The sequence below is a fragment of the Microcaecilia unicolor genome, chromosome 2, assembly GCF_901765095.1.
Source record: "Microcaecilia unicolor chromosome 2, aMicUni1.1, whole genome shotgun sequence".
NCBI lineage: Eukaryota > Metazoa > Chordata > Amphibia > Gymnophiona > Siphonopidae > Microcaecilia > Microcaecilia unicolor.
In genome coordinates, this window is record NC_044032.1 from 124,873,139 (window position 1) to 124,892,709 (window position 19,571).

Genomic DNA, 19,571 nt, shown 5'->3' on the forward strand with positions numbered 1-19,571 from the left:
CCATAATGAGTACCGGCACTTTGCGATAAATAATTTGATTTTGGGTTGCTGTTTGGGCACTCGGTCTCTGAAAGGTTCGCCATCACTGCCATAGTGGGACAGACCAAAGGTCCATGAAATGCTGCTGCTGCTTCTCAGGAAAGAAGTTGTTTTAGTCCAGTAGGTGGAATTGGTTTTACTGCACCACTGAGTTGTTATTTGCTAGCCCCTGACACAGCCCTTTAGGAGGGCAAAACGTGGCCGTGTCGGGCCTGTTTTAAATAATGTGGTGAATAAATTATTTTTCTCAACATTGCCATTGGCGATTTGCATCTTTTTTCTATTCCATGCTGGATCTTGAGAATTGCCTGGCTATTTGTTTTCTTGGTCCAACAGTGGCCAGTCCAGGTCACAAGTACCTGGCAAGATCTCAAAACAGTACAATACATTTTATGCTGCTTATCCCAGAAAGAAACAGTGGATTTTCCCAAGTACATTTTAATAATGGCTTATGGACTTTTAGGAAGCCGTCCAAACCTTTTTAAAACCTCACTAAGCTAACTGTTTTTACCAAATTCTCTGGCAATGAATTCCAGAGTTGAATTACACATTGAGTGAAGAAATATTTTCTCCAATTCATTTTAAATTTACTTCTTCAGCTTCATTGCGTGCCCCCTAGTCCTAGTACTTTTGGAAAGAGTAAACAAGCGATTTACGTCTACCGGTTCCATTCCACTCAGTATTTTATATACCTCTATCATATCTCTCCTCAGCTGTCTTTTCTCCAAGCTGAAGAGCCCAAGCCATTTCAGCCATAAGTACATAAGTATCACCACACTAGGACAGACCAAAGGTCCATCAAGCCCAGCATCTTGTTTCCAACAGTGGCCAATCCAGATCACAAATACCTGGCAAGATCTCAAAAACGTTCAATACATTTTATGCTGATTATCCCAGAAATAAGCAGTGGATTTTCCCCCAAGTCAATTTAATAATGGTCTATGGACTTTTCCTTTAGGAAGCCATCCAGACCTTTTTGAAACCCCACTAAGCTAACCGCCTTTACCACATTCTCTGGCAACGAATTCCAGAGTCCAATTACAAGTTGAGTGAAGAAAAATTTTCTCCGATTCGTATTAAATTTACTACTTTGTAGCTTCATCGAATGCATGATTCTCTCTATCACATTCCTTTTTTCCTCCCCATTTTTGGACTCATAAGGACTACTGAACTAAGCACCAGATGGGTAGATCGCTCCTTTTCTCCCTTTCAATCTCCCCCCCCGCCCCCCCCCCCCCCCCCCACTGCAGGATCTCTCAAGAATACTACTGGATACCAGATGCATCATTATATGAACTCTTCTTCATGGTCCTCTTCAGCTTCCAAGACAATCAGAAACAGAAAACTAAGAGGGGCATTTTTGATATGACACCCAAATCCAAAAGTAAACACCCTATCTGAAAATGACCAGAAAAGCACTGGTATAACAGAATGTCAAGAAAGACGTTTATGAATGTTCAAGAATATTCCCAAGAATTGTCCAAAATAAAGATACACCACAGACTGACATAGACGTCATCAGATAGTCGTGCCTGCCAAAGGAAAACCTGTTATTCTGCATTCATGTGGATCAATGAGAACATAACTGTAACATGTTGAGCATACTTCTGTTTATATTGTTGATTGTCTACAATATTGATTGTTAGTGTTGATGAGATATTTTAATGTATGTTGTTTGTAATATCTTATTCTATTATGTATGTGATTTTGTCCCTCACTTAGAATTTTATGATAATGAGAGTTATAAATATATTTTATTTTTATTTTTATTGCTAAAATAATCCTTGGGAAATGTTCACATGCGGAAGTGGTCCCACACTGAAAAAATGTGGACTTCCAATGTCAGCATATCCCTTCCATGTCTATGTATTGTGCTGCACGTGGAAGGGTGTTTTCCATACTGCCTCAGCCATGTCCCTGAGAAGAGAACCTAATATCTCACCCAAGGAGTCAAAGCTCCTTGTCTTTCTGTGCCTCAGACACAGGAGGGAAATAATGAAGAGGCATCACCACCTGTCACCACACAATGTTGCCAAGAGGGCGTGAAGGCTCATTTGCTGGACCCTGGCATAGTGAGTTTTCTGCAGTGCTGCTCGGAATCCAGCATCAACCATGTGCAAGCACCACACTTTGCCAGGATCTCATGCTTTGAGTTAGTGAGAAGGCCAGGAGGCCCTTCCCCTGCTGAAAATGCCAGAACATGTCCCCCATGCCCAGAGTCCCCCTCCATCCAAGTTGGCAATAAGTCTGTACATCTCTGACCATCCCCCACCTATACAGCGATGCCAAGTCTCTCAGTTCTAGTCTGCATATTTTGGGACAGTCCTGGATGTATCACCACCTCATTCTGGTGTCTTATGGCACTTGCAGCACTAATTTCAATGGGCAGAATCAGGGACTACAAATCCCACACTGCTTTGGAATATAAGGTCAAAACCAGGACTGCTCCAAAATCCTCCAGCCTGGATAATGTGCCATCTCTGCCAAAGTTCTAAACTGTTGGTCCACACCTTCATACATATATGAATGGTGGCAGCAGCTCACAAATGCAGACCCTGCAACCTACATCACACCTGCCATAGCTGACTGCCCATCACCACCTCCCTGCCCAAGTGCAGATGTCCCCAAAAAAGTGTCCCCAAACTAGTGCTTTTTTTGTGCCGGTACACACCGGTACGGTGTACCAGCACCTTCCCCCCCCCCCCCCCCCCGGCAAGTCCTGCACCCTACCTCTCACTCCCCTACTTACTACTACGTCGGACTCGGCAGCGTGAACGGTGCATGATTGAGAGAGGCTGGCAGCATCGGAGTTTCCCTCTGCGAGTCCCGCCTACGTTGTTTCAACTTCCTGCATAGGCAGGACTCACATAGGGAAGCTCCGACGCTGCCAGCCTCTCTCAATTGCTGCCTGTACCATTCGCTTTGCTGAGTTTAACGCTGGCAGGCAGTGGAGAAGGAGGACGGGCTGGGAGAAGGAGGATGGGATGGGGGAAGAAGAATCGCTGGACATGGGAGAGGGGAGGGCAGGGGAGAGAGGAGAATTGTTGGACATCGATGGGAGGGGAGGACAGGGGAGAGAGGAGAATCGTTGGACATCATGGGAGGGCAGGGAAGAGAGAATTGCTGGACATCGATGGGAGGGGAGGGCAAGGAAGAGAGAATTGCTGGACATGGAGGGGAGAGAGGAGAATTGCTGGACATGGATGGGAGGGCAGGGCAGGGGAGAGAGGAGAGGAGAATTGCTGGACATGGATGGGAGGGGAGGGCAGGGGAGAGAGGAGAATCGCTGGACATGGATGGCAGGGGAGGACAAGGGGCAGAGAAAAATCGCTGACATGGATGACAGGGGAGGACAGGGGCAGAGAAGAATCACTGGACATGGATGGGAGGTGAGGGCAGGGGAAGGAGGAGACATACTGGACATGATGGGAGGGGAGGTCAAGGAAGAGAGATTCACTGGACATGGATGGAAAGGGAGGGCAGGGGAGAGAGGAGAATCGTTGGACATGGATGAGAGGGGAAGGAAGGGGAGAGAGGAGAATCGATGGACATGGGAGGGGAGGACAGGGGAGAGAGGAGATATGCTGGACATGGATAGGGGGAGGGAAGAGAGGAGAAATGCTGGAAATGGATGGAGAGGAGAGCAGGAGATAGAGGAGAATTGCTGGACTTGGATGGAGGAGAGGGGAGAGAGAATTATTGCTTTATATGGATACATGGGAGGGAAGAGAGGAGAAATGCTGGACATGGATGGAGGGGAAGAGAGAGGAGAGTGCTGGACATGGATGGAGGGTAGGAAAGAAAAAAGAAGAAGATGCACATGGATGGAGATGAGGGAAAGGGAAGAGAGGAGAAAAACTGCACATGGATGGAGAAAATAGGCATAAGCTGGATCCACGTTATACCTCATCCAGTCAATTCCATGGAGGAGGACCCAGCTTTTACTTATGGATATATGGCAAGAAATGAAGAAGAAAGGAGGAAAGTAAAGAAATAAATGGAAAGGAAGCCCTGGAAACGGAGTTAAGGGAACAGATAGAGAGCAGCTGAATCAGAGACTGGGACCAATATGGATAGAAAAACAAAGTCACCAGAAAAAAATCATTTTATTTTCATTTTAGTGTTTGAAATATGTCCAGTTTGAGAATTTACATCTGCTGTCTTATTTTGCACTGGACATACTGGAGCTGTAACAGCTTACAGAAATTATTTATAATGAAAAAAAAAATCACATTATTATTTTCTACTATACTAGTATAATATTTTCAATGATGTCTGTATATATGTGCCATGCTGGTATAAGGAGTGTGGCTATCACAGGGGTGGAGACATATGTGGTGATCCCGCCATAATGAGTACCGGCACCTTTTTTTTCTACAAAAAAAGCACTGCCCCAAACCATCCACTAGTCCTATGCCCACCTAATTCCAGGTAGCATCTCTGGCCATGCAGGGATTGCACAATCCCTACCAACCCCCCCAATCTGGCTCCTCTCAACTCACACAGGTTGAGGGAGCATAACAAAACATGTATAGCTACCAAGGGCCACCACCTGAACACTGTCTCCACCAACTTGTATTTTTCAGATGATTTGGCATCCACTAAGACTTGAAGGTGCTCCAGCACCATTACCTCCAGGTCCAGAGGGAGGACACAGCACTGACCATGAGGGAGAATCTCAGAGCCCAATGTGAGTACCAAGAACACAGCATCCCCATAACAGCCACCCCCTTCAGCAAGCCCAGAATATCCAGTAGTCCTCAATTCAATTTTCCTAGAACCCCCATATCTCCAACAAGTTACTGCAGGCAACTCCCCCATAAAGACTTGACATATCCAGGGGGGGGGGGGGGGGGGTCGGACGGACCAGAGCACTCTGCTGTTAGTGACTAGCAAGTCACATATAGCTACCTAGCACATTGCATCATCTAAGGCAGCCAAAAGCTGCTAGCGCTATAGAAATGATTTGTAGTAGTAGTAGTAGTAGTAGTAGTAGTAAAAGACACAGGAATCAGAAGGAGGCACAATGGAAATACAGCCCTCATCCCCTGTATATAGAACCCACAGCCTTAGACAGTAAACTACACCTCACGCACACCCCACAAGGCAATGTTCAGGGAGAACAGTATAGTGACCACACAAGCCACTCATAGCACATGGTGCCACCCAGTGGCGTAGCCAGAAGGCAATTTTTGGGTGGGCCAACAGGTTGGATGGGTGGGCACTAGAGTTGCCAACTTTTTTGAAAAAGAAAAAAACAGCAAACCTGATGCAAACCTGTCCCTACCCCACTCCCCATAACTTCAATGAGGGTTGCAGTGCAGGCTTCAGTGGCTGCAGGCCAATTGAGAGCTAAGGGAAGTACAATAGACTGCACTATTCAGCCCCACTGAGCCATGGTCCTCCAACACATATATGGTATTGAAGCCAAACACATTCTGCATCCAGAGAACCTCCTGGCTCTCCACCAACAATGGATACAGAGCACAGCAAGGACAATTCTCCATAAAACTCATCATATAAAGAAATTTTGTTTTCTAGTGTAATCTCAATTACAGACATATTATAAATTAACTTAAAAAAAATCTATAAAACAAAAGTCACTCAGAACCTAGAGCAAATCTACCATGCCAACACTAACTTCCAAAAACAAAGATCCTACCTATGAAAAAGAAGTGCCTTAAATATTATAGTAGGGCCCTAAAATACAAATACATTTATCAGGAAAGCTGAACAAGCCAAATTACTACAGAATGCTACATGGAAACTTCATGCTAACAGAATACCTCAGTCACACACACAAGACACAAATGCCAAACACAGAATAAGTGACCACAAACTCTAGAAATATAAATTAAACGGAAACCCCAAGAAACTAGACCTTGCATGTAGTACAACACCAGAGAAACAAGAAAGAAAGGCACTTGCTCCTGTGCAAAATATAAAGATGGCACATGCCAGGGATGGTGTTAGGGGATGGAACTAGGGCAATTGTGCTTGGTTCCTTGGCCAGAGAAAGCCTGCATGCTGGAAGCTGAAGGAGCAGCCTGGTAATGGACTTTGGGGTCCTTTCCTAGATTTCTGTCCTGGACCTCAGCCATGTTTACCATCAACTTTGGCAAGATGTACATTCCAAATCCAACATATTATATTCACAACATTGAAAATAAAATATTTTTTATACCTTTTTGTTGTCTGGTCATTTTTTCTCAAATCATATTGGTCCCAGTCTCTGGTTTCTGCTTCCCTCTGTCTTCTCTTAACTCACTTGCCAGGGTCTCCTATTTGACATTTCATCTTTCTTCATGTCCATCATCCATCTCCCATCTCTGTTTTCCTATATTTCCTTGTTCAGTATCTCCCCTGTGTTCATATCCCCTCATCCATCATCATTCCTCTGTGCACCTATGCACCCCATGCCCAGCATATCCCTTCTGCATTCCTATTCTCTCCCTTGTCTGGTATCTCCCCCCCCCCCGTGTCCATATACCCCCCTCTCCAGTGTCCAGCATTTTATCTCTATTCTATACCCCCCCTTGGTCAGGCATTACCCCTCTGTGCCCATGTGCCATCCCCATACAGCATCTCACATTTGTGTCCCTGTCCCCATGCTCCCACCTAATGCCCATCATCTCCCTTCTGTATCTGTATACTTCCCTAGGTCCCCTTTCTCCCTCCTCCACACCAATGTGTCCCTCTCCTCTCTGATCCCACCCCCAACCAGCTTCTCTTCCTCTCTTTCCTTCCCCTTATGCATCTGGCTCTTTCTCCCTGCATCTCTCTCTCCCTTCCCTCTGCATATCATCATCTGCATATCCAGCACCTCTCCTTCAGCCCCCCCCCCCCCACACACACGTCCAGCATCTCTCCCTTTCATCCAGCCCCCCGACAAGTTCAGCACCTCTTTCCCTTTCATCCAACTCCCATACATGTCCAGCACCTCTCCCCTTCACTTCAACCCTATGCATATCCAGCACTTCTCCCCTTTCCCTCCACCCTCCTGCATATCCAGCACCTCTCCCCTATATATTCAAAACCTCTCCCTTCCCTCCAACCTCCCCTCTGCAAATCCCAAACCTCTCCCCTTCCCTCCAACCTCCCCTCTGCAAATTCCAAAACCTCTCTCCTTCCTTCCAACCTCCCCTCTGCAAATCCCAAAACCTCTCTCCTTCCTTCCAACCTCCCCTCTGCAAATCCCAAAACTTCTCTCCCTTCCTTCCAACCTCCCTTCTGCAAATTCCAAAACCTCTCCCCTTCCTTCCAACCTCCCTTCTGCAAATCCCAAAACCTCTCTCCCTTCCCTCCAACCCTCTGCCCCTTGCAAGTCCAGCACCCTTCTGTTCCCTCCCCTCCCTGCCTCCCCTTACTGGGCCAGCATGCAGCACCCCACTGACTTCCTCACCCTCTCCCACCCCTGCCGCAGTGCTTCCTTTAATGTTGTTGTCGGCGCTGCTGTTACAGTTTCCCACCCCCGCGGCGGCGCTTTACACTTTACCTGACGGCAACGCTACAGATGCAGCGCTGACGTCCTGCTCCGGGGCCTTCCGCGTCCCGCCTCCGTAACAGGAAGTTACATCAGCGTGGAAGGCCCGGAGCAGGACGTCGGACGTCAGCGCTGCATCTGTAGCGTTGCCGTCAGGTAAAGTGTAAAGCGCCACCGCGGGGGTGGGAAACTAACAGCAGTGCCGACAACATTAAATGAAGCGCTGCGGCAGGGGTGGGAGACGGTCACGGCAACTGGATCTGCTTCTGGGCGGGCCTGAGGCTAAACTGGGTGGGCCTGGGCCCATCCAGGCCCACTCGTATCTACGCCCCTGGTGCCACCTGCAAAATAGGCCCTCAGGCTCCACAGCCCACCCAGAATGTACATGCCACTGTGAAGTCCAAAGTGATTGGACTTCACAGTGGCATGTACATTCTTTTTGGGCTGCGGAGCCTGAGGGCCTATTTTGCAGGTGGCAGCTTGTGCTATGAGTGATGTATTCTGCCCAGTGAGACATCCAGCTATGCCACAACTGAGAGCATGAAACGTCTACCCAGGCCAGGTTCCCTCCCCCCACTTAGGTTCCAGGTCCCCTTGCCATCCTCAAACACCTGCACTGAGACACTGAGTTAGAAGATGGCATGCTGCCACTGGAAGCTATGACCCTACAAAATTGCCATGGTTATACCACAGCAGGGCCTACCCCCAACATATCTCCCACATAGTACTGTGACTATCTCATGGCGGGTCCTGAACAGGTGGCTAGAAGTCAGGGAAGGTTAGAAAGGGCCTCCCATGAACTCCCAGTCAGCTGTACACCTCATAGTCATATGGAACCAACCACAACCAGATCCCTGGCAGCACCTGCAACTATGTCAGCATCCCTGGAAATACATATTGGCATCCAACATCACAGCCAGTGACTTGTTACCACAGGACCTCCAGCAGCCCTAAGCCTTATCCTGCATGCCTATATGGATGCCAACCTCTCATGGGACTATTATGTATCACTTCTGTTGCTCCCTGCCTCCTTACCATGTCATTTCATAGGTCAGACAAACTAATGATATCCTCCAATCACCCACATACATGCCCCCAGCTCCCCCTGTACCTGCCAACCTGAACTATTCTGCAAGTCATGTAGGATGTGTCTGACTCATATGCACACTATGTTCACACACAGGTCATCCTCCAGCAGCAGTCCATCAGCAACTGGGAGAGGAGGATGGAGGAAGAGGAGGAGACTGTCATGCCCCCAGCTGCCTAGATCCCCCCCCACAAGCCAGCCACCACCCAGCCTGCAGCTGACCAACCAGCCACCCCCAGCTACCCACTGAGGAGAACAGGCAACAGGATCTGATGTTGGAAGACCCTAGCCAATGGAAGGTTCCCCACTTTTCACTCCAGGGGTCAATGCTGCAGGAATCAGAGGAGGAGGATGCAGTGGAGACCTCTATGATGGCATGCCCCTGCTGGACGTAGATTAATGCTCAGCCAAAGTGGCATCTCAGGCAGCACCCCTGATGCCCTTACCAACTGCTGTCTCCACTGCCACTGCAGCCACACCTGAAGATAACCAAACAATGGCAGAGCTACTTGAACAGATTCTGTTGCAGGTGACTGGGCATATAGATATTCAGCAGGAGTTTGCTGCACTCCAGACTTATAAAATGTATAAAAGGTGCAAAGAAGTGGAATCACATAACACTGCTACTCATAGATGAACACTGGCTTACTGTATTATACAGAATCAGGTTGAAAATATTAATCCTGCTCTATAAAATTTATCATTCTGTAATTCCTACCTCTCTCATTAAATATCTCATACCCTACGTGTCTCCTGGACTGTTATGTTCATCACATCAGATTTTACTTATCGTCCCCTTCTCTCGACGTATCCATTTACAATCTATTCATGAATCTATCTTCAATTTCACTGGCCCAATGCTGTGAAATTACCTACCTCACCATTTATGATTAGAACATGGCTATTCTTTATTTAAGATTAAATTGAAGACCTTCATATTTCTAGTAGTTTTTAAATTAGATCTCAGTGACAAAATGATGTTGGATGGCAGGCTGCACTGAGCTAAAGCCTGAATCAAACAGCCAAGCTCTTATACTCACATTCTGGTATGGACAAACTGTAACTTGTTTTTTCCTTAAATCTATCTCTTACTATAGATTTCAGAAATGCTCCCCATTCCACATGCAGGGCCCAAGAGACAGGCAGAGCTCCAGAGTCTCAATGTGGGGATGAGACAATAGTGCATGGAGGAGGGTTTTAGATTTGTTAGGAACTGGACAACATTCTGGGGAAGGGAGAGCCTATTCTGAAAGGATGGGCTCCACCTAAACAAAGGTGGGACCAGGCTGTCTGCATTTAAAAAGGAGATAGAGCAGAAACTGGGGGAAGGCCAACAGTCGCTCAAAAGTAAATGGTTTGGAATAAGGCATCTTTCAAAGACATCACCAAAACAGAGAAGATAGGACATCCCAACAGCGAGGTTGCAATAGAGAGCATAGCAGACCAGGTGCCTTTAAATTAAAAGCAGATAGATTTTCAAGATTGCACATTATCTACTACTACTACTACTTAACATTTCTAGAACGCTACTAGGGTTACGCAGCGCTGTACAGTTTAACAAAGAAGGACAGTCCCTGCTCAAAGGAGCTTACAATCTAAAGGACGAAATGTCAAATTGGAGCAGTCTAGATTTCCTGAGTAAGGTATGGTGGTTAGGTGCCGAAGGCGACATTGAAGAGGTGGGCTTTGAGCAAGGATTTGAAGATGGACAGGGAGGGGGCCTGGCGAATGGGCTCAGGGAGTTTATTCCAAGCATGGGGTGAGGCGAGGCAGAAAGGGTGGAGCCTGGAGTTGGCGGTGGTGGAGAAAGGTACTGAAAGGAGGGATTTGTCTTGTAAATAGGAACAACAAACATTGTTTGAAAGTAAGAATTAAAATGGAAGAGTTAGAATATATTGTACTAACTGAAAAAATAGATATAATAGGCATTTCTGAGACCTGGTGGAAGGAAGATAACCAGTGGGACACTGTCATACCAGGATATAAATTATATCGCAGTGATAAAGTTGATCGAATTGGTGGAGGGGCAGTGGCGTAGCAAGGGTGGAGCAGTGGGGGTGGTCCGCCCCGGGTGTCAATGGGTGGGGGGTGCTCCATCCACCCCCCCCCCCAGCGCAGCGCCTCTCACTCCCCCCGACAGTCCCCACCTGCCTACCAGCTGAGCTCCGGCCGGCACCTCCAATCTGCAGCGCTGCTGACTTTAAATGAAGAAAACCGTCTCGTCGTTGGCCCTTCACTACTGAGTCCCGCCCTCTGATATAACTTCCTATTTCCTCGAGGGCGGGACTCAGTGAGTGAAGGGCCAATGACGAGACGGTTTTCTTCATTTAAAGTCAGCAGCGCTGCAGATTGGAGGTGCCGGCCGGAGCTCAGCTGGTAGGCAGGTGGGGACTGTCGGGGGGAGTGAGAGGTGCTGCGCCGGGGGGGGGGGGGGGGGGGTTAGGGGCCACACCAGGGGGGTGCCGACGCTAGGGGGGATGCCATGTTGCACTGCACCCGGGGGGGGGGGGGAGTGCACGCAGCGGCGATCCGCCCCGGGTGTCAGCCAAGCACGGAACACCTTTGTGGAGGGGTAGCATTATATGTTAAGGAGGGCCTTGAATTGAATAGACTAAAAATTCTACAGCACACAAAACACATCTTGGAATCCCTATGGATTGCAATTCCATGTGTAAAGGGGAAAAGGATAGTGATAGAAGTGTACTACCGTTCACCTGGCCAGGATGAAGAGACAGATGTAGAAATGTTATCAGGAATTTGCGAGGCTAACAAACCTGGGAACACGATAATAATGGGTGATTTCAATTACCCTGATATTGACTGGATCAAAGTAACATCAATACATCCTCGGCGAAGTCCTCACAACGCCCCTTCTACCAAGGAAGTTTAATGACAAACCAAGGGTATTGTGAGGGAGAATCGCTAGGCGGAAGTGGAAGTAGTGCTGGGGAAGAAGGGAGTCGGTGCATTTGCAGATATGTCTGACACTTACGTATCTTAGTCACGTTTGATGTGAATTCAGCTTTCAGCTGTTCTCTTCATTTTAGATAATTATAATCAAACGACCCCTGACATAGGTGCTTTACGCTGAAACATGGCCCGTGTCAGGTCAATGATTTATGATGTACAATTAAAGGTTTTGCCCCGCTTGTGACGGGTCCTGGTACATTTTTGCTGTTTGGACTTTGTTTTTGTGCTTTGAACCCTCTCTTTTTTTCTGTTAGAGGAACCCCCACTACTTATAATGCTACATTGGCTCCCAATCAAGGCCAGACTATTTTTCAAAACCAGCACACTCATCTTCAAAATATTGTTTGGCATGTCACCGGACTACATGCTAGATATGATCAAACTATCATCAAGAAATGCAAACCCAGGAACCAGAGGTTACCTACTACTTCGCCTGCCCAACTACAAAAATGTACTATACAAGTCCACCTACATGGTGGGATTTAGCTACCTGAGCTCAAAATGGTGGAACTCAATTCCCATAGCCATAAGAAGCATCACGAATTACCTCCAGTTCAGAAAAGACTTAAAGACCTAACTCTTCAGGAAATTCTAGGAGTAAAATATGCACTAGTCATTCTGGAACAACAATACACAACACAACCTCTAACTGTATCTTCTGAAGAAACCCAATGACTATTCCATATGCACTATTAGTTATCTTGCCAACCACTGTAAAACACAGCATCATATAACCTTGTAAATATAATTGAATCGATGTAATCTCTAACAGCTGTTAAATGTAAAGCACACTGAACCAAATCTCGTTTTTGGATAATTGTGGGATACAAGTCCGAATAAATAAAATTAAAAAAATAAAATATGTGGTCCTACTTGCCTGGTTCATAATCTGGGCACTGGCATTGAATAGTGGAGATCCACCTCAACCCTATCCCCAGACCACTCTGACATTAACTGAATATTAAAAGAAAAAATCAAGGAGTAGGGGATCTGATGGAACTTCCAACACAGGTTGACGATAAACAAATGTCCTTTATGATGAAGCACTAATCACAAAAGTTTAACTTAGTTCAACTCTACTTGACTCGACATGGTGCCGTGTTATGGAATTTCCACCTGCGTCAGGAGTCTATGAAAATATGTAACACTATTAGACATGTGGGGCCTTATTCTATAAAGGTCATGTTCCTAAATTTACACTCCTAAAATTATGCTACATACATTTAGGAACACAAATTATGCTACTAAATTTATGAGCGTAAATTTAGGAACATAAATTATGCTCATAAATTTAGGAGTGTAAATTTAGGAGAATAACCTTTATAGAATAATGCCCATGATGACAAATAAAGTTTTGCTTTGAAATAACAATGGGGCCCTTTTATAAAGGCCCAGTAGGCTCTATGCATGTTCAGCACACACCAAAGTAAGACTACCACCAGGCTAGCATGCTGCCCTGGCAGTAATTTTAGATTTGGCGCACGCCCATACCACTGGGACAATTTTTTTTTCCTACCGCGAGTGGCATTTTTGGTGTTAATCGGCAGTTGGCACACCAAGTGGTCACCACATGTGTAGCGCGTTAACCCTTACCGCTGGATCAATGGGTGACATTAACAGCTCAGGCCGTAAATAGATGCACACTGGTTTCAATTTTACTGCAGGCCCTTTCCCCAGCCCACTGAAAAAGCCCTTTTTTCCAGATGCAGTAAAAACTGGACTGACACATACCAAAAACCTGTGCCCAGACTACCACAGGCCAACTTTTGCCGCAGCTTAGTAAAAGGACCTATAAGTGTGTACAAATAACATAAATACTATTAAAAGAATATGATGAATCAATAATAATTGTGTTGCTCTATACACAGAAGGACATGTATTAAACAGAAACATAAATCAGATATATAAAAAGTATTAAAAAAATAATAAATACTATCATTAAAAAAACATATTTGTGGGCTATGGAGCAACAACAGGGTTTTACATTCAAAATGGCTTCCTTACTTAACTAAGGGGTCCTTTTACAAAGGCGTACTAGTGTTTTTTGCGCATGCTAAAAATAAGCATGTGCTAAACGTTAGAGTTGCCCATATGGGCATCTCTAGCGTTTAGCATGCATTAATCATTAGAATGCACTAAAAACGCTAGTGTGCCTTTGTAAAAGGACCTCTTGATGCCCATAACTATACAAGAGAGAAATGAATTGACATTAAAAAATCTTCAATTTTAGTATATATATATATATATATATATATATCAGAAGTGTAGCCAGTTGGGGCGCAGGGGGAGCGGTCACTCCCCTAAACAGCTGATGAGAAAAAATGGCGCCTATGCGCGGCCTCAACCCAATAAATATAAATATTTTATTTTTCTTTTTGTATTTCTTCTCACCGTGCTCTCCGTCCGCGAGGTCACTTCACTTTTATTTCCCGAAGCGTTCTCCCTCCAGCACCGGCGATTCACGGTCAGCCTGCTAGCGTCGGGGCTTCTCCTCCTCAGGCATGTCCCACCTCTGCGGAAAACAGGAAGTTGCAGTAGGAGGGATGTGCCTGGGGAGAAGAAGCCCCAACGCTGGCAGGCTGACCGTGAATCGCTGGTGCTGGAGGGAGAACGCTTCGGGAAATAAAAAGTGAGCATGCAGACGGGAGAGACAGCGAAGAGAGGGTGAAGCCAATTTACTCACCCCCCCCCCCCCCCCACGCACCGTTTGGTTCAAAGCAAGCAAGGAGGAAAGGGGAGGAGGAGGAGATAGGGACACGGGTACTACTGGAAAGGGGGAAGGAGATAGGGACACAGAGGGGCACTACTGGAAAGGGGAAGGAGATAGGGACACAGAGGGGCACTACTGAAAAGGGGAAGAGGAGATAGGGACACAGGGGCACTACTGGAAAGGGGGAAGTAGATAGGGACACAGAGAAGGCACTACTGGAAAGGGGAAGAGGAGATAGGGACACAGAGGGGCACTACTGGAAAGTGGAAGGAGATAGGGACACAGAGGGGCACTACTGGAAAGGGGAAGGAGATAGGGACACAGAGGGGCACTACTGGAAAGGGGAAGAGGAGATAGGGACACAGGGGCACTACTGGAAAGGGGGAAGTAGGGACACAGAGAAGGCACTACTGGAAAGGGGAAGAGGAGATAGGGACACAGGGGCACTACTGGAAAGAGGGGAGTAGATAGGGTCACAGATGGCACTACTGGAAAGGGGGGAGTAGATAGGGACACAGAAGGAACTACTGGAAAGGGGGGAGTAGATAGGAACACAGAGAGGCACTACTGGAAAGGGGGGAGTAGATAGGGACACAGAAGGCACTACTGGAAAGGGGGGAGTAGATAGGGACACAGAGAAGGCACTACTGAAAAGGGGAGGGGGAGATAGGGACACAGAGGGGCACCACTGGAAGGGGGATATGGGGTCAATGGTGAAAAAGGGGTGAGATGGGGACAAAGAGGTAATGCTGGAAAAGAGGGAAGATGGTAACAGGGGTAATGCTGGGAAGACGGGGACACAGGACAATGTTAGAAAAAGTGAGAGATGGGGGCACCAGGACAGCAGATGCTAGACAGGGGGAGATGAGGAGACCATGTAGGCTTGTGCTGAAAAGGGGGGGGGGAGATGGGGACACAGAAAGGGCAGATGCTGAACTTGGGGGCAGGATAGGGACAAGGGACACAGAAGGGAGATGCTGGACAGGACAAATAGTGGTGCAGAGGAAAAAATGATGGCGCACTTGGAGCAGTGGCATAGCCAGAAGGCAATTTTTGGGTGGGCCAACAGGTTGGATGGGTGGGCACTAGAGTTGCCAACTTTTTTGAAAGAGAAAAAACAGCAACCTGATGCACCCATGCTCTGTCCCTACCACACTCCCCATAACTTCAATGAGGGTTGCAGTGCAGGCTTCATTGAGAGATAAGGGAAGTACAATAGACTGCACTATTCAGCCCCATTGAGCCACACATTCTGCATCCAGAGAACCTCCTGGCTCTCCACCAACAATGGATACAGAGCACAGCAAGGACAATTCTCCATAAAACTCATCATACAAAGAAATTTTGTTTTCTAGTGTAATCTCAATTACAGACATATTATAAATTAACTTAAAAAAAATCTATAAAACAAAAGTCACTCAGAACCTAGAACAAATCTAGCATGCCAACACTAACTTCCAAAAACAAAGATCCTAACTATGAAAAAGAAGTGCCTTAAATATTATAGTAGAGCCCTAAAATACAAATACATTTATCAGGAAAGCTGAACAAGCCAAATTACTACAGAATGCTACATGGAAACTTCATGCTAACAGAATACCTCAGTCACACAAACAAGACACAAATGCCAAATACAGAATAAGTGACCACAAACTCTAGAAATATAAATTAAACGGAAACCCCAAGAAATTAGACCTTGCATGTAGTACAACACCAGATTAACAAGAAAGAAAAGCATTTGCTCCTGTGCAAAATATAAAGATGGCACATGCCAGGGATGGTGTTAGGGGATGGAACTAGGGCAATTGTGCTTGGTTCCTTGGCCAGGGAAAGCCTGCATGCTGGAAGCTGAAGGCGCAGCCTGGTAATGGACTTTGGGGTCCTTTCCTAGATTTTTGTTCTGGACCTCAGCCATGTTTAACATCAACTTTGGCAAGATGTACATTTCAAATCCAACATGTTATATTCACAACATTGAAAATAAAATATTTTTTAATACCTTTTTGTTGTCTGGTCATTTTTTCTCAAATCATATTGGTCCCAGTCTCTGGTTTCTGCTTCCCTCTGTCTTCTCTTAAATAACTTGCCAGTGTCTCCTATTTGACATTTCTTCTTTCTTCATGTCCATCATCCATCTCCTATCTCTGTTTTCCTATATTTCCTTGTCCAGTATCTCCCCTGTGTTCATATCCCCTCATCCATCATCATTCCTCTGTGCACCTATGCACCCCATGCCCAGCATATCCCTTCTGTATTCCTATTCTCCCCCTTGTCAGGCCCCTCTGTGCCCATGTGCCATCCCCATACAGCATCTCACATTTGTGTCCCTGTCCCCATGCTCCCACCTAATGCCCATCATCTCCCTTCTGTATCTGTATACTTCCCTATGTCCCCTTTCTCCCTCCTCCACACACACCAATGTGTCCCTCTCCTCTCTGATCCCACCCCCCAACCAGCTTCTCTTCCTCTCTTTCCTTCCCCTTATGCATCTGGCTCTTTCTCCCTGCACCTCTCTCCCTTCCCTCTAACACCTCCCATAGGTCCAACACCTTTCTCCCTTTGCTCCAGCCCTCCTTGCAGGTCCACATCTGTCTCCTTTCCTTTCAGCCATCATCTCCATATCCAGCACCTCTCCTTCAGCCCCCCCCCCACATGTCCAGCATCTCTCTCCCTTTCAACCAGCCCCCCCTACATGTACAGCACCTCTTTCCCTTTCATCCAGCCCCCCTACATGTCCAGGACCTCTCCCCTTCACTTCAACCCTCTGTGTATCCAGGACATCTCCCCTTTCCCCCCCCCCCCCCCCCCCCCGCATATCCAGCACCTCTCCCCTTCCCTCCAACCTCCCGTCTGCAAATCCCAAACCTCTCCCCTACCCTCCAACCTCCCCTCTGCAAATCCCAAACCTCTCCCCTTCCTTCCAACCTCCCCTCTGCAAATCCCAAACCTCTCCCCTTCCTTCCAACCTCCCCTCTGCAAATTCTAAACCTCTCTCCTTCCCTCCAACCTCCCTCTGCAAATCCCAAACCTCTCCCCTTCCCTCCAACCTCCCCTCTGCAAATCCCAAACCTCTCCCCTTCCTTCCATCTTCCCCTCTGCAAATCCCAAACCTCTCCCCTTCCTTCCATCTTCCCCTCTGCCCCTGGCAAGTCCAGCACCCTTCAGCCTTCTGTTCCCTCCCCTCCCCTTCCTGGGCCAGCACCCCACTGACTTCCTCACCCTCTCCCACCCCTGCAGCGCTTCTTTTAATGCTGTTGGCTGTTGTGCACAGTCTCCCACCCCCGCGGCGGCGCTTACACTTCGCTACGGCGCTGCCTGCCTGCAACTCTACAGATGCGGCACCGACGTCCGACGTCTTCCGTGTCCCGCCTCCGTAAACAGGAAGTTACATCAGCGCGGCAGAGGGAAGGACCCGGAGTAGGAAGTCGGACGTCGGTGCCGCATCTGTAGAGTTGCAGGCAGGCAGCGCCGTAGCGAAGTTTAAGCGCCGCTTTGGGGGTGGGAGACTGTGCACAGCAGCGCCAAAAGCATTAAAAGAAGCACTGCGGCAGGGGTGGGAGAGGGTAAGGATCTTCTGGGCGGGCCTGAGGCTAAACTGGGTGGGCCTGGGCCCATCCAGGCCCACCCGTAGAGAAGGAAATGAAGAAGAAAGAGGCGAGAGAAGAAATGTAAATGTAAATCTGGAAAAGAATTTGTAAAGCTGACTCATGGAACATGGAAAGAAAGACTATTCCCAGACAACAAAGGTAGAACAAAATTATTTTTATTTAATACTTTATAAGCACTGAGATGTACCTGCTTTGTAAAATGTACATTTTTAATATTTTTATTTTGCAAAGTACAGGAGAAAATGCATTTCTGTCTCTTTTTTTTTTTTTTTTTTTTACCAGTATAGCACTGTTTAGAGTCTGGCTTCCTTGGGCAGGGGGTCTCTATTTCAATTTTTGTTGTTGTTTTTTTGGGGAGTTTTTTTTGTGGTTCCCTATTCTGCATTAGATTGGTAGCATGGAATGTTGTCACAATTTGGGTTTCTGCCAGGTGCTTGTGACCTGGGTTGGCCACATTGGAAACAGGATACTGGGCTAGATGGACTGTTGGTCTGACACAGTATGGGGAGAGGAGTGGCCTAGTGGTTAGGGTGGTGGACTTTGGTCCTGAGGAACTGAGTTTGATTCCCACTTCAGGCACAGGCAGCTCCTTGTGACTCTGGGCAAGTCACTTAACCCTCCATTGCCCCATGTAAGCCGCATTGAGCCTGCCATGAGTGGGAAAGTGCGGGGTACAAATGTAATAAAATAAAAATACTCATGTTATATAGATGAGGGTCTGTCCATGTTCTGCATGTGTGACTGAGGTGAAGGATTCTGCCAGCATGTAGTATCTGTGTAGGAATGAGTAACAGTGCAGCTTGTTCCAGTTTCCCAATAGTAGATATATTGGTGCTCCAGAGCCCAGTGTAATATATATAGCACTGTCTTCTGATAGGTGGGTTTAGGGCTGTTATGGTGTGGTAAGTTTTGTGTTCTAGGGCACTCCTGGAGTACCCCCTTGCCAGTCAGGTTTTCAGGATATCCACAATAAATATGCATGACATTGATTTGCATATACTGCCTCCATTACATGGAAATCTTTTTCATGCAGATTCATTGTGGATAGCCTGAAAACCTGAATGGCAAGGGGGTACTCCAGGACCACCTAGGGAAACACTTCTCTAGGTCCCACTGTAATATTTATAGCATTGTCTTGTCATAGGTGGGTTAGGGCTGTTTTGGTGTGGTAAGTTTTCAGTATAGGTTGTGGGTGTCTTTTTGCAGGGGTTTGTGTTATTTCACAAAGTGTCTAGCCCTATTTGAAAGTAGGCTCTGGGGCAAGGGCCACCAAAGGTCACCTAAGATAAAAATGCTCAAGACTAGTGTTCTTCATATCCTGTAGAGCCACCACACAAACAAAAGCCCATCTGATTTAAATAAGGTGTCTAGCAGTGGAAGGACTGAGTGTGCTATTACTGAGGTGATGGTCATGATTTGAATATTTTTATTTGATGTTAAGAAGACAGGTTGCCTGCTCTGGCCAGTCCAAGAACCTCTTCTGTGTCCTGCCTACTGATGTAACTTACTGTTTCCTTGTAGGCAGGACGCAACAGAGACAGCCTGTATTAATCATTGCCCGCCACAGCCCCTGAGCAACAACACAGACACTGCTGTCTAGCTGACAACATCTGGCGCCTATTTTGTAAAAGTCTACTCTCCCTGAGATCAAAACCTGGCTACGCCTCTGATATG